The sequence below is a fragment of the Lacerta agilis genome, chromosome 3, assembly GCF_009819535.1.
Source record: "Lacerta agilis isolate rLacAgi1 chromosome 3, rLacAgi1.pri, whole genome shotgun sequence".
In the NCBI taxonomy this organism is placed as follows: Eukaryota; Metazoa; Chordata; class Lepidosauria; order Squamata; family Lacertidae; genus Lacerta; species Lacerta agilis.
This window is the reverse complement of record NC_046314.1, coordinates 91050851-91064872: the sequence shown is the minus strand read 5'-3', so window position 1 is coordinate 91064872 and position 14022 is coordinate 91050851.

Here is a 14022-nt window from a genome sequence, read left to right as displayed (position 1 = left end):
TCTGAACTATGTAGAGAGTTGATTGAACTTGCTGACCAGATAGTGCATGTATCTGGCAGAATGCAGCACCTCATTTTAAAGCCTTTATAAACTATCATGTTACGTAGGACCATGTGTAGGGTTGACAACATCCAGCTGGTTCTAAACTGGCCTAGCTGGGTTTTCCTGCCTACAGAAAGTCCTTTTTCTTTTGGTAGGTTACCTACAGTGAATGTCACTAAGTTGCAATTTAGGGGTGGGGTGGGAGGAGGGAGAGAGATTGGTCTAATGCAAATTAGAATGCCCGTTTGATTTTTGTTTGTTGTTTAAGAAGACAGCTATATTTCTATCTAGTGAACACATCAACTGTAGTTACCTATATTATAGTGTCCTATATAAAGTTATGAAATTTGTTGCAAAAGAAGAAAGAAAAGAAAAGAAAAATAGTCTGTACCAACATGCAAAGCTGACCTTTAAAATAAATAAATGAAAAAGACCTAAAATATTTATTTTACCTTAATGGAATCAATAACATTTTATATGATTTTGTCTGGTATACACATTTTTTTTCCTAAGCAATTTCCCTATTATAATGCCAGACAGTGGTGTAACTGTGGCAGAGTCACATGACCAAAGACAAAACGAGTTCATTGTGAGAGTTAGGGATGTAACTCACAACCATTCCATGTACTCGAGCTGTTCTTCAAACAAGCTCCTTTCGCCTTTCCCCCAAATGGCAATAAGGAGGAGTCCACTCGGGTCCACCCTCCAAACCATTGGCTCTGTCCAGTACCAAAACACCAGTTGCAACAGTGACAAACAAACTATGTAGCAATCCAGTTTTCAGAAGAGGTGAACCCCCGTAAGAACTTTCCATGGTTATAAAGAGGTGAAAGCCCAGATACCACCCAGACAATCAGGGGACATCGGAAAATCCTTTCATGGCTCTGTGAACCAGCAAAAGTCCAAAACAAGGTTGAATGACACGCATGGTATTGTACAACCAAAACTCCAGTCAACCAAGGTGACAGCATAGGTGGTCTGGCAAGTCAATAACCAATGGTACTGCTTCCTGGAGACCTTTCTATACACTTAACTATGTGCAATGGTGAAGCAGAATATTGCCTGCACTCTCACCCTGTTGTGTGCTTGCCCCTGGTTGAGCCAACCCACATCTGATCACGCAAGGCATGAGACAACACAAGATATAACACATCTAAGGTAGATGTGGTGCTGGAGGAGACTCTTGAGAGTCCCGTGGACTGCAAAAAGATCAAACCTATCCATCCTTAAAGAAATCAGCCCTGAGTGCTCACTGGAAGGACAGATCCTGAAGTTGAGGCTCCAGTATTTTGGCCACCTCATGAGAAGAGAAGACTCCCTAGAAAAGACCCTGATGTTGGGAAAGATGGAGGGCACAAGGAGAAGGGGATGACAGAGGATGAGATGGTTGGACAGTGTTCGCGAAGCGACTAGCATGAGTTTGGCCAAACTGCGGGAGGCAGTGGAGGATAGGTGTGCCTGGCGTAGAATCATAGAATCATAGAGTTGGAAGAGACCACAAGGGCCATCCAGTCCAACCCCCTGCCAAGCAGGAAACACCATCAAAGCATTACTGACAGATGGCGTGCTCTGGTCCATGGGGTCACGAAGAGTCGGACACGACTGAACGACTGAACAACAAGGTAGATCCACATAGTGATCCCTGGTAGTTGCGTCCATCTTGGCTTTGCCAAGAGTCCATCGTATGCCCGAGCATGGAAACCTTTGCTTAACAGAGGGGAAATGTGCCGTGGTGCAAAAATAAATAAAAGTGAGCTTGATGGGAGTGCAGAGTCCCTTTCAGTTTATTTATAACTTATTAAAGGCTAAACATATTGCTTTCACAGTTGAAACCTGTTCCGAAACATTCCTCAGACATCTCAGCCCACGGTAGTTCCTTCAGAATTATGTTCAGCAGTTGTCTACTAAAGCAACATTCTATTATTAACTAACATGTAATTAGTTCATTAAAAATATCTCGGCTGAACGCTGTGTAACTTAATACAGCTTACTAGCCAAGGAAGGAGATTTTAGGCCCTGTGTAAATGGCAGCAAAATTACAGCGCAAAGAAGCAGAAAAGAGATGGTTGCCAGCTGGCAGAGCCCACTGTGTTTCAGATTACTTTATGTTTATGACTTCTCTCTCTGTGTGTGTTTTCTTCTTCTTTGAATTAATTAGATTATGCTACTCGAGAGTCTTGGAATGTCCTGGATAACTGCCAGGACGATCTGCACGGCATATCTTAAGATTAATTAAGGTGCTTTAAATTTCGCTTGTATGGGATATTTAGATTTGCTGTATTTTGAAAACTGGCAACTGTGGGGGCTAACCATTAAATGGATGAGAATGAGGTGGTACCAGCTTATTCATTTAATTGCAGCTACTCGGAACATTTCAGAACGTCAGCTCAGTTTTGAAATCAGTGGTTAAATCAGTTCAGTTTTGAGAACTTCTGTCTGCTATCTTCGTATCAGCTCATAGAGCTTAATTTTAATATATTTATTTGTGTGCTCTCTGTTCTTGTATATGTTTGGATTGCGTGTTCAGACCTTTTAACCTCCCCCTGAATAAATTCACACATGACTCAAATTTTGGTTTGGTTTTTGGCAGAATTTAGGTCACAACTTTATTGATTACAGAAAGTGAGTGGTTGCATAGGCTCTGGTTCAACTAGCTCCCTGCTCTGCAGGTAGCGCTGACCCAGGATTCCAGCATAGGTTAGCCAAGGGTGAACACCTGGAGAAGTGGAAAGCTGGGAACAAGTTCTCTCCACCACCCAAATATCCCCCTGGTCTCAGGCATGGGCACAACCCCCTCTCAGGGGTTGACCAAACCATTGAGTCGCTGGATTCCTTTAATGGAATACCCTTCACATAGGGATGGCGAGAGCGTTCTCCCTTCCCTATCACCTGAACCAGAGCCTATCCGCAACTTTACAAGTTGTGATGATTTGCTACGTGGCAGGCAAAACCCAAATAGCAACAGCCAATCAGCCAAGTGGGGAAAATTCCTGCCATGCCCCTGTCCCAATGACAGGCGACACACGACGGCATAGCAAGGTCAAGCGCACAAGCCCTAAAAGTAGGGAGAGGTGGACCGGTGTTCTGATGCATGCACTGAAAAAGGAAGCAATGGGACACGTGCATGGGTATATATAGGTCCCCTCAATCCATTTAGCCTGCGTCTCAGTGGCCTGATTGAATCCTGCATCAAGGGGGCTACCAACTGTGTGTTGTGGCTGTCAATCATACCCACACAGGGTTTCGTTGCCAGGTCTCACCGCAATACGTGCCCTCTTTAAGGGAGGACCCGATTTCTGGCTGGTGACCAAAATAAATCAATTCATTCATTAAGTCTTCTATCTTGATTCAAAATGGTGTCCACTTGTATCCAAATGGATGAAGACCAGCTCCTTGATTTCAGGAATCATCACTCAAAATTTGGCCATGGTACCTTAAGAGGTGTGTATCTAAGTGCTTAGTTTCTAGACTCAGGAGGTCTAGGTATTGCTGCATTTATTTTATTTGTTCCATAAAATTTATATACCACTTGACTGTAAAAAACAACAAACCAAGTTGTTTACATTTGCTGCCATTGCTGCAGACTGCAAAAAAGAAAGAAAGAAAGAAAGAAGAAGAAAAAAGAAAGAAAAGAAAGAAGAAAGAAAGAAAGAAAGAAGAAAGAAAGAAATCTCTGTGTATGTCTTAACCGAACCTATCCCAATGGATAGATTTTGTGCATTAAGGAACATTTACAACTGATGGTCATGCTTTTAAGATGCAACAAACTGTACTGCAAAACTTTCACATTTTCCAAGATATATTCACACAATAAACCAGTCCTGGATCATTTTACAAGAGCTTACTCTTATCAAACCTTTTTCATTTCAGAAAAAAAATCCCACCTATTCATTAGCACCTTTTCTAGCATTAAATAAGATGACATCCGTTCTGTCTGTTAGCTTAAGCAGTGAAGAAGAGACAATAGGATGAGTTTTCCAAAACTAATAAAACTATTCAATACAAAGATTTTATTTTCCATCCCACATGAATGAAGGTCATATGTTCCTTAGTACTGGAATAGGGTGGAGTAATGATCAGGAAAATACTCCCAGCAGAGTCTGCTGAAAACCATATACATTTTTTAGCAGACGCCTCAGCTTCTGAAGACTCAGACTCTGTGCAGATATGCTGTGGATTTAGCCTCAAATAGGCTTAAGCCCCAATCTATTTAATTTAATCTATTTAATTTTAGTAAGAAACACTGAAAGAAATGAGACTGAAGTCGGCTGCTGCTCCTTTGCTCTTTTACAGGAAACAGCCCTAGCTCAGTGATAGAGCATCTGCTTTGCTTGTAGAAGCTGTCAGGCTCAATCCCTGGCCGCTCCAGATTGGCCTGGGAAGAATCTGAAGCCCTAGATACCAGCAACCAGTTGGTGTTGACAAGACTGAGCTGGGTGGATCAGCAGTTTAATGTAGCTTTCTCTATTCCTTCTTATGCTCCGTGGATTTCAAGGGGACACCCCCAATTTTCACTGCACCGGGAGCTACTATCACCAGTAAATAAGGTGGAGCATTTATGTGGGCTGAATGGTAGACGGAAGTCTGAGGTGTCAGAAGCCAGCAAGAACCAACTGTGAGACCAACACAGTAGTCGGGACCAAAGAGTAAGAAATAACCCCAGGAGGCAAAGTTAAGGAGATAGAAGTTGGGGGGGGGATAAGAGCTGGAAGACAAACATGTCAGAACAGTGGTGGCTGGTGATCCTTGAGATTGGTGGGACAGAAGACAGAGAGGCCAGTAATAGGTAGAGATACCACACCAGTGTCCAAGAAAAACTGGGCCATCCCGGTTTTTAATTGCAAAGGAACAGTAGCCATTTTGGTTGCTGTGACCCTGAGAAATTTCATGGCACAATTTCCCCCTGAAAAGAGCACTTTGCTGGGGGGGGGGCAGCAATCTTGCTTGCCACCCCAAAATGTGCATTTTTTGGTGCTGTGCCTGGAAACAAAACCCTTTTTTTGAAGGGGAGACCACGGTGTGAAATCATGAGAGATCACCCCGCACTCTCGCAATAAAAAGGGCATCCCGGATTCGGGCTTTGTGTTGGATGGTATGAATGGAGGCCGATCCAATGACAGGCAGAGTCAGTTCTAGTTTTGCCTCCATCCTCCTTCCTTCCATAATGGCAACACAGAGGCTAAGGAAGAAGAAACTCGCCCCCAGCACCACCCCCTCGACTGAATGCAAGTAAGAAGGCAGGCAGGTGGGGGTTGGCTGAAGGCAAACTGAGGCTGATGGGGCAGTGCCCTGGTGGACCAGCTGACATTGCAGAACAAGGCAGAAGTGGGAGCCAGGCTGAAGGAGGAAGCCAGAAGTCAGGGCCGAAGAGTGAATTAAAACCAGACAACTAGGAGACAGGTCTGAGGTGCAAGAAGGAAGTCACGTTAAAATGATAGCCAAGGATATAGGACCACACCAGAGTTTAGAAAGCTTGTGCTGCTCGGACGAGATTCATCGAAAACAGGAAGTCCTGTTATACTGCTTCCTGTCCAGGAGATCCAGTAGGCAGTTAGGGCGGGCACACAGACTTTAGAATAAAGGAAGAGGCCAATCTGTTTCCTGCAGAAGTCAGCCAGATACCTCAAGGAACCTTGCGAGCAGGACATGAGCACAACAGCTGTTGTGCCTCAGCAAGTGGCATTCAGAGGCAATACTGACTATGATAGTGCAACCATCATGACTTGATAGCCTTATCCTCCAAGAATTTTGTCTATTCTTTTAAGGTTTGTCTAAGTTAGTGGCTTGTGACTTCACTGAGAAGTTGCCACCTACAGTTCAAAGGTTCACCACACAGGGGAGCTGCACCCTTATTTGTTTATTTAATTACCCAATTTTTAGGGTGCCTTTCAGGGCAGAGTCCTCCCAAGGCACCTTACAACGAGTCTGAACCATAAAAATCACAATTTCAATAATGCAGCCCCATTTCAAGCTAGGATCTAAAACCGACAGCAACAATAGCTGCAGTGAAACACACCATAGTTGAAGCCAGCATAAGATTAAACTAAAAGCCAAGAAGACTGGGATAAACTCAATTAAAATGTATTTGAAACAGATTCCTCTTTAGGCCCCTATTAAAAGCCAGAATAGATGGGGCAAACCACGCACCCCTTGGCAAGCTGTTCTATGGATCCAGAAGCTTCTGGTGCACTAGTAGTTGGCAATAAGTGTTCACACATGCTTTGAGTGCACGTGGGCATAAAATGTGCAAGGAGAACATGTTCATGCATGTCATCCCCACCCAATCCACGTCTGAGCTCCCACATTAAGCGGGAAGGTCTGGAGCTGATTCTCTCTGTCCATATAATAAAGATGAGATGTGAGAGTGTCATCATGGTGCAGTTCACTTGGATGCAGATAGGTGGCACTGAACACTACAGCATGATGAGAGGCGGTAGATGGGTGGACCAGAGAGACAGCCAGAACAGATGGCCACATCTGCCCTCTTTCTCATCCTATTCCTCGTCAGGGCAACTTGAATAAAAGGGTTGGTGGTGGTGAGTGGGGGGTGGGGGTGGGGGGGAGTTAGTGGGTTGGTGAGTGAAGGATTTGGTGTGGGTAGTGTGGGTTTTGGTGAGATCAGGAGGGTGGTAGTTGTTGAGGGGCATAGGGATTTGGCAAACCGCCAGCGGGGATAAAACAGGTATAAATTATTTTCAGATGTTGTTGCAGCACTGTCAAATTTTACTCATGGTGTTATACTCTCTCATGCATGTCTACTTTCATGAACACACAAGTTTTGCATATTTACAACCAAGGCCACCATAATGCTTGGAAACACACATTGGAAAGTGACTCTTCTGGTAATATCTATTGAACAAAGAACTGCATGTTCCCATGTAGACCAAATTTGTGGGCCAAAAATGGCTTATATTGTTTACTTATTTGTATAACACCCAATTAAGTCTGTCCTCTGGGTGGCTAACAATAAAATAAATTATGGTGGTGGTAGTGGTGATTATCACAGTCTTCCTCCCATTGGAACCCAGGGTGAAAAACAGAAAAATAGCCGGGGGGGGGGGGGAATGCAATTATATAGATAACAATGCAATTATATATATTTAAAATGATTAAAAACAATTAAGAGCATTTAAAAAACATTTTAAAACCACAATCAACAAGAGCTCTAGAAATAATACTGAGCTCTAAAAACCAGCTACAGAAGAAATCCAAATACGTCAATAAAATCAGCAACGGTAAAGCAAACACTGTAGAAGTCAAAACTCTGAGGATCTTTGGATGATCTTTAAATGTCCGTAGTTTAGGGGAACAGTATGTCTGTGAAGGGAAAACTACAGTTCCCAGGGTGGGAGGCAGAGTCATGTGCTTTAACTGCGCTTTCCATGTACTTTCAGTGTATGGTGTGCACCTGCCAATATATGTAGGCTTGTAAATTAAAAGAAAAAGTAAGTGGAAATAAAAACAGGACAAAACAGGCAAAGCCTGTTTCCAGGACCCATAGAAAGTTGTTATTGATTTAATTATTTGTTGTTTATCTAGCACCATCAGTGTCTCTATCTCAAGAAGCTTACATACTTTTCCAACAAGTTACTAGCACCTGGTTGATGAAGACTGCGCACCCGTGACTATTACAGGAAATGAATTTCTCCTTTTTATCTATCAATAAAAATGGAGGTGAAGTGCAAACTTGCCTGAGCGCTCTTTACAGTTCCGTGAAGTTAAATGAGCTTGCAATGAAAAAATTGTAGTCTTTTCAATTATTTCTGCAGAAAGAGAATGCCTGCAGCTGTTGGGGCAGAGCTCAGTTGAATCTGCCAACATTTTTTCTGATGCAAGAGCAGATGTAGTTTGTAAGAAATTGACACAGAGGAAGGGTGCAAGGTCAAATCTATTTTCCCCCTCCTTTCTTTCCTGGGCACACTTTCTAAACATATTTTCTAATTAAGAGGAGAAAAAAGCCTAAACAGGAGAAACAAAGAGAAAACAGAAGCTACCTTGGCAGAGTCAATGTGGTGTAATGGTCACTGTGCTGGAATATGATCAGGAACACTGGGTTCAAATCCCCACTCAGCCACAAATTTCACTAGCTAACCTTGGCCCAGTCATTCTCACTCTCAGCAGAACGTAGCTCACAGGGTGGTGGTGGCAGCGGCGGTATATTTGTATTTATATCCGCCTATTAACCTGACAAGGACTTAAAAGCAACAATGAAAATAGAATAAGGAGGAGCAACCATGTAGCTTGCCCTGATCTTGAAATAAGGGCCAGAGCTAAGTGTGTATACTGCTTACTTGCAAATCATGCTTCTATCAAGTTTGCAAGGAGCGTAACATTTACATTAAAATGCAATTAAAAGTGAACATTAAAAACAATGTTGCTTCTTCTTTTTTTTTTTTTAAGATAATGAATGTTCCAGGTTGTTAATGCTTCAGGTTGCATTGAGCTACACAATATACCAAACCCAATAATAACCAAATGTAGCTACAGCATTTTCACACTATCTTTCCGTTTGGGATGTGCATCAACTCTGTCTGGGGAACCAAATAACAAGGTGAATCAAGGTTTGTTGGAGACCCCCACTCCTGTGACATAAGTCACATCAGGCCCGCCCGCCCCCCCCCAAGCCAAAGGATTGGATCTATGAAAGGATTATGGAGGAAAGTGAATCCCTTTCACTCCCCCCCTCCCAAAGTATATTGGATCTATTTCTCTGCAACCTGCCTTAATCCACTCTAGAGGGGCTCTTGTGCCCGTAAATTTAATCTACTTTGGCCAAAGGGGGAAATGTTAGTGATTTCTGTACTCCTCATTATAATGATTGGGGAAACACAGAGCTTCTCTCTAAACAGACCTGCTCAGGAGCTAAATTGAGAAGGGTATTTTAGTCAACCACACTTGACTAGAGCTCACCATGGACATTGGAGTGGTGCAATTTCAGGAAGCACAGCCCTGCTTCCCTTTCATCAGGTGGGCGCCATTGCCATTCTAAGGGAATAAGGAAAAAGTTCATGGTGAGCTCCGGCATCTCTTTTTCTAGAAAAATAGCACTAGGAGCCCCTTCACACATTCAACATGTGAAGTAGGTTCCTCCCAAGAAGGTCCACCTGACAGCACTGTTAACATCCTTTTGGCACTAAGTAAGAACATCACCCAAACACCTGGTGATTATGATGGTTTTTGCTGTCTTTTAGGGGTATATTTTTGCTGCAGTTTTATTGGGTTCATTTTGTAGGTTATTGTATGACTTTCATTGTCATGTGTTCTTCTTCTGACTTTATGTTATATTTTATGCTCTTAAAATTTAGTAAATCGCTGGGAGACTCCTTATGCAGCAAGCGGCTAATAAATTGAAATAATTAGAATTAGCATGATGTAAAGCTGATACATGTAAAGATTTTTACACGGGGATAACAAAAACGCAATGTCCTACCTGAAGTATTAAGTGATACAGTTCAGAAGGGAACCAGCAGCACCACATGACCCTACTGATCATGTAGGTTAGCTCAGGCTGTCTGAGAAAATCACCATAAACAGAAGGTGACATTTGCAAGCCACTGCTTCATCCGTATCGAAAGAGTTTGTGTTGGCATGCTGAACTCCAGCTTTAATTCATGATGAATGAGTCACATGCCTCATTCACCATGAGCCTGGAGCCACAAGAAGTTATTATGGGCAGAAATCAAAAAAGAAGGGTGGGGGGGGGAGAAGAAAAGGGATCCAAATGTGCACTGGCCTTGAATCTGCCCTGAAAGGTGAGGTTTAGACAAGCATGCAAGCTGAACTTCAAACTCGGGACATTGCACTCTAGGGAGGCACAGTGACTGTGGAGAGAATTTGCTAACCCTGCCCATGGTTTACCTCTTCCTTAGATAAAGAAAGGAATGTGGTTTCCAAAGCTGTTGAACAACGACCGCACAGTTTTTTGGGGGGTGGTGATAGCTTTATGACTTTTCCCAGCCATTAGAAGCAACACAGGAAGGAGCAGAAAGATGAGATTTCTCTCAGCACTGCAACCCTTCCTCCCTCCGCCTGCAAAACAGGGAGCTGGTATTTGGGAATCCACCAAACGCTGTGGAGGGGGGGGGGCACGTGTTCCCAAACGTGGCTCGACACCGAACTAATTTATGTCTGGAGGATGTCAGTTCATCACCGTGAACGACTTCAGAAATAAAACGCGGCAGCCTAATTTCCTTCTTTTGCTGGAACAGGTATCATGCCTGCAGGGGGATGGGGTGGAGAGGTGAAATGGAGATTGGGGGTGGGGGAAAGAGATGAAAGGGTAATGAGGAGGTTTGGGATCTGGAAAGACCTCCCCATAGATTCAGTGTGACAATGTATCACTAGAGGAAAAAGTGGAGTAGACAAACCAGGAAAGAAGATATCAGAAGAGTGGAAACAGACACTGATGAGAGACCATAGTGTGTGTGTGTGTGTGTGTGTGTGTGTGTGTGTGTGTGTGTAAAACTATAACATATGGGACAGGTGAGCCAGGTAACCTTCCAGGATTCCAGCTTGGATGGCCCACTAGCTACTAGCTATTAATGTATCCATTAATACAAACAGTTCACCTTCATTCATTAAGCTGGAAACACTGATCTGCATTGCTATTTGTTGCTATCACCTGTTATTTATTTATTTATTTATTTATTTGATTGATTTATGTACCACCCTTCATCAGAAGATCTTGGGGCAGTTCACAAGATAAAGATGTAAGATAAAAGCACAAATAAATAGTTAAAACAGAAACAACAGAACAATTCCCGCCCCCGCCCCCACACACAGACGAAAAATGTCCACCAGGCCTCATTCAACAAAGGGTATGTTTGATCGTGAGCAGATCTGTGCATGCAAACAGATCACCTTATAGGGGCAGGGATCAATTGTGTGTGCAAATCATGCACTGAAGCCATGAAATGAAGAGCAAATGCAGTACAGAATTAAGGTCTTCTGAAAGCTGAATGAAAGGAGGGAGGGGTAAAGTGGTCCCACTCCAGGGTTGGGGGAAGAGAAACACAAACAATACATGTAAATATGGAACAATAGTTTATACTGTAAACTGGGCTATAGTCATCATTCTTGGGCCAACAGAGAGCCAGATAGTTTAATTTCCACGCAATTATTTCATTGTTCATTGTGTGGTCCAGAGTGCAACAAACAGCTCCTGTGGGAAAGGGTTGTTTATGTAACTGTAGGATCCAGCTACCAGCCATATATATATAAACAGTGTGTAAGTTTCATAGACTTACTGGGTGCCTTTGTATTCAGGAGAGCCTAGTTTTTCCTAGATGTTCTGCCTCAACAACACATGAAGACAATAGCTCTAGATTTAACAGATTCAGAAACAGGAAGAATGTTACAGATATATATTGTCCTGGAGGGCTGTAATCTCCGAGAGGTACAAAGGGGCATTTTTTAATGCCACAGTCTCCCTGGCGCTTTAAACAATGGTGGCTCCATGGAGTATACAAAGAAACAACCGACAAGGCGAACAGAATGGCGCTGTGGAGTTCTTGAATGCGGGACTAGTAACAAAAACAATGATGTTTGTTGTAGGGCCCTGAAGTAAAATGCAATCCGTCACCAAGGGGAACAGCAAAGCCCTGACAATGTGCAACATTAGCGTGTCATCTGTCTCAGTCATTATCTGGGACAGCCCACTCATGAGGTAAGGTGAGGCAACTACCTCAGGTGACAGGGTCCATTGGGGCAGCAGATCCTGATTTTGATCTTTCCTGGTGTAGATCTTCCTTGACCCCTTCTTCCCTTGCAGGGAGGGGAACGCCATTTCGGGGTCCGCCTCAGGTGCCAAAATGTCCTGGTAATTATCATTTGCCCTTTCCTTTGATATCATTGTTTGGAGGGAAGGACATTAAAAGTTTTGCTTTTCGTATCCATATCTTCATGCTTTTGGAACACATAACTTTTAACATTCAGCTAATACAGAGCACACCAGACAGTGAGATAGGTTGCAGTTGTCAGCATACCCCAGTTTGTTTATCATGACAATTTGAAACATGCAGAGTGAGCAGAAGGGGAAGTGCCTGATAATAATAATAATAATAATAATAATAATATTTATTATTTGTACCCCGCCCATCTGGCTGGATTTCCCCAGCCACTCTGGGCGGCTTCCAACAGAAACCAAATACAAAAATATCAAACATTAAAAACTTCCCTAAAAAGGGCTGCCTTCAGGTTTTTTCTGAATGTCAGGTAGTTGTTTATTTCCCTGACCTGTGATGGGAGGGCGTTCCACAGGGCGGGCGCCACTACCGAGAAGGCCCTCTGCCTGGTTCCCTGTAGTTTTGCTTCTCGCAGTGAGGGAACAGACAGAAGGCCCTCGGCGCTGGATCTCAGTGTCCGGGCTGAATGATGGGGGTGGAGACGCTCCTTCAGGTATACAGGACCGAGGCCGTTTAGGGCTTTAAAGGTCAGCACCAACACTTTGAATTGTGCTCGGAAACGTACTGGGAGCCAATGCAGATCTCTCAGGACCGGTGTTATGTGGTCTCGGCGGCCACTCCCAGTCACCAGTCTAGCTGCCGCATTTTGGATTAATTGCAGTTTCCGGGTCACCTTCAAAGGCAGCCCCACATAGAGCGCATTGCAGTAGTCCAAGCGGGAGATAACCAGAGCATGCACCACTTTGGTGAGACAGTCCGCGGGCAGGTAGGGTCTCAGCCTGCGTACCAGGTGGAGCTGGTAGACAGCTGCCCTGGATACAGAATTAACCTGCGCTTCCATGGACAGCTGTGAGTCCAAAATGACTCCCAGGCTGCGCACCTGGTCCTTCAGGGGCACAGTTACCCCATTCAGGACCAGGGAATCCTCCACACCTGCCCTCCTCCTGTCCCCCAAGAACAGTACTTCTGTCTTGTCAGGATTCAACCTCAATCTGTTAGCCGCCATCCATCCTCCAACCGCCTCCAGGCACTCACACAGGACCTTCACGGCCTTCACTGGTTCTGATGTGAAAGAGAGGTAGAGCTGGGTATCATCCGCATACTGGATGAACACCCAGCCCAACCCCCCTGATGATCTCTCCAGCGGCTTCATATAGATATTAAAAAGCATGGGGGAGAGGACAGAAACCCTGAGGCACCCCACAAGTGAGAGCCCAGGGGTCTGAAACACTCATCCCCCACCACCACTTCTGAACACGGCCCAGGAGGAAGGAGCGGAACCACTGTATAACAGTGCCTCCAGCTCCCAACCCCTCTAGCCGGTCTAGAAGGATGTTATGGTCGATGGTGTCAAAGGCCGCTGAGAGATCCAGCAGAACTAGGAAACAGCTCTCACCTTTGTCCCTAGCCCGCCGGAGATCATCGACCAGCGCGACCAAGGCGGTTTCAGTCCCATGGTGAGGCCTGAATCCCGATTGGAAGGGATCCAAATGGTCCGCTTCTTCCAGGCGTGCCTGGAGTTGTTCAGCAACCACCCTCTCAATCACCTTGCCCAAGAATGGTAGATTGAGACTGGGCGATAGTTGGCCATATTGGCCGGGTCTAAAGATGTTTTTTTAAGAAGCGGTTTAATGACCGCCTCTTTCAGCGGGGCTGGGGAAGGCTCCCTCACAGAGGGAAGCATTCACCACCCCGCGCAGCCCATCGCCCAGCCCCTCCCGGCTAGCTTTTATAAGCCAGGATGGGCAAGGATCAAGGAGACAGGTGGTTGGTTTCACTCGTCCAAGCAGCCTGTCCACATCCTCGGAGGTAACAGACTGAAATTGATCCCACGCAACTGGACTAGAACAGGACTCTGGCACTCTCCCGCCCTGGCCCTGCTCCCACGGTGGAGTCTATCTCTTTCCGAATCTGAGCGATTTTATCTGCAAAAAACTTTGCAAACGCATTGCAGGAGATCTTGGGGTCCCTACCAGGCCCCGATGACGAAGGTGGCTCCGATAGATTCCGAACCACCTGAAAGAGTCTCCTGCTGCTATTTTCCACAGATGCAATAGAGGCGGTGAAGAAAGTCTTC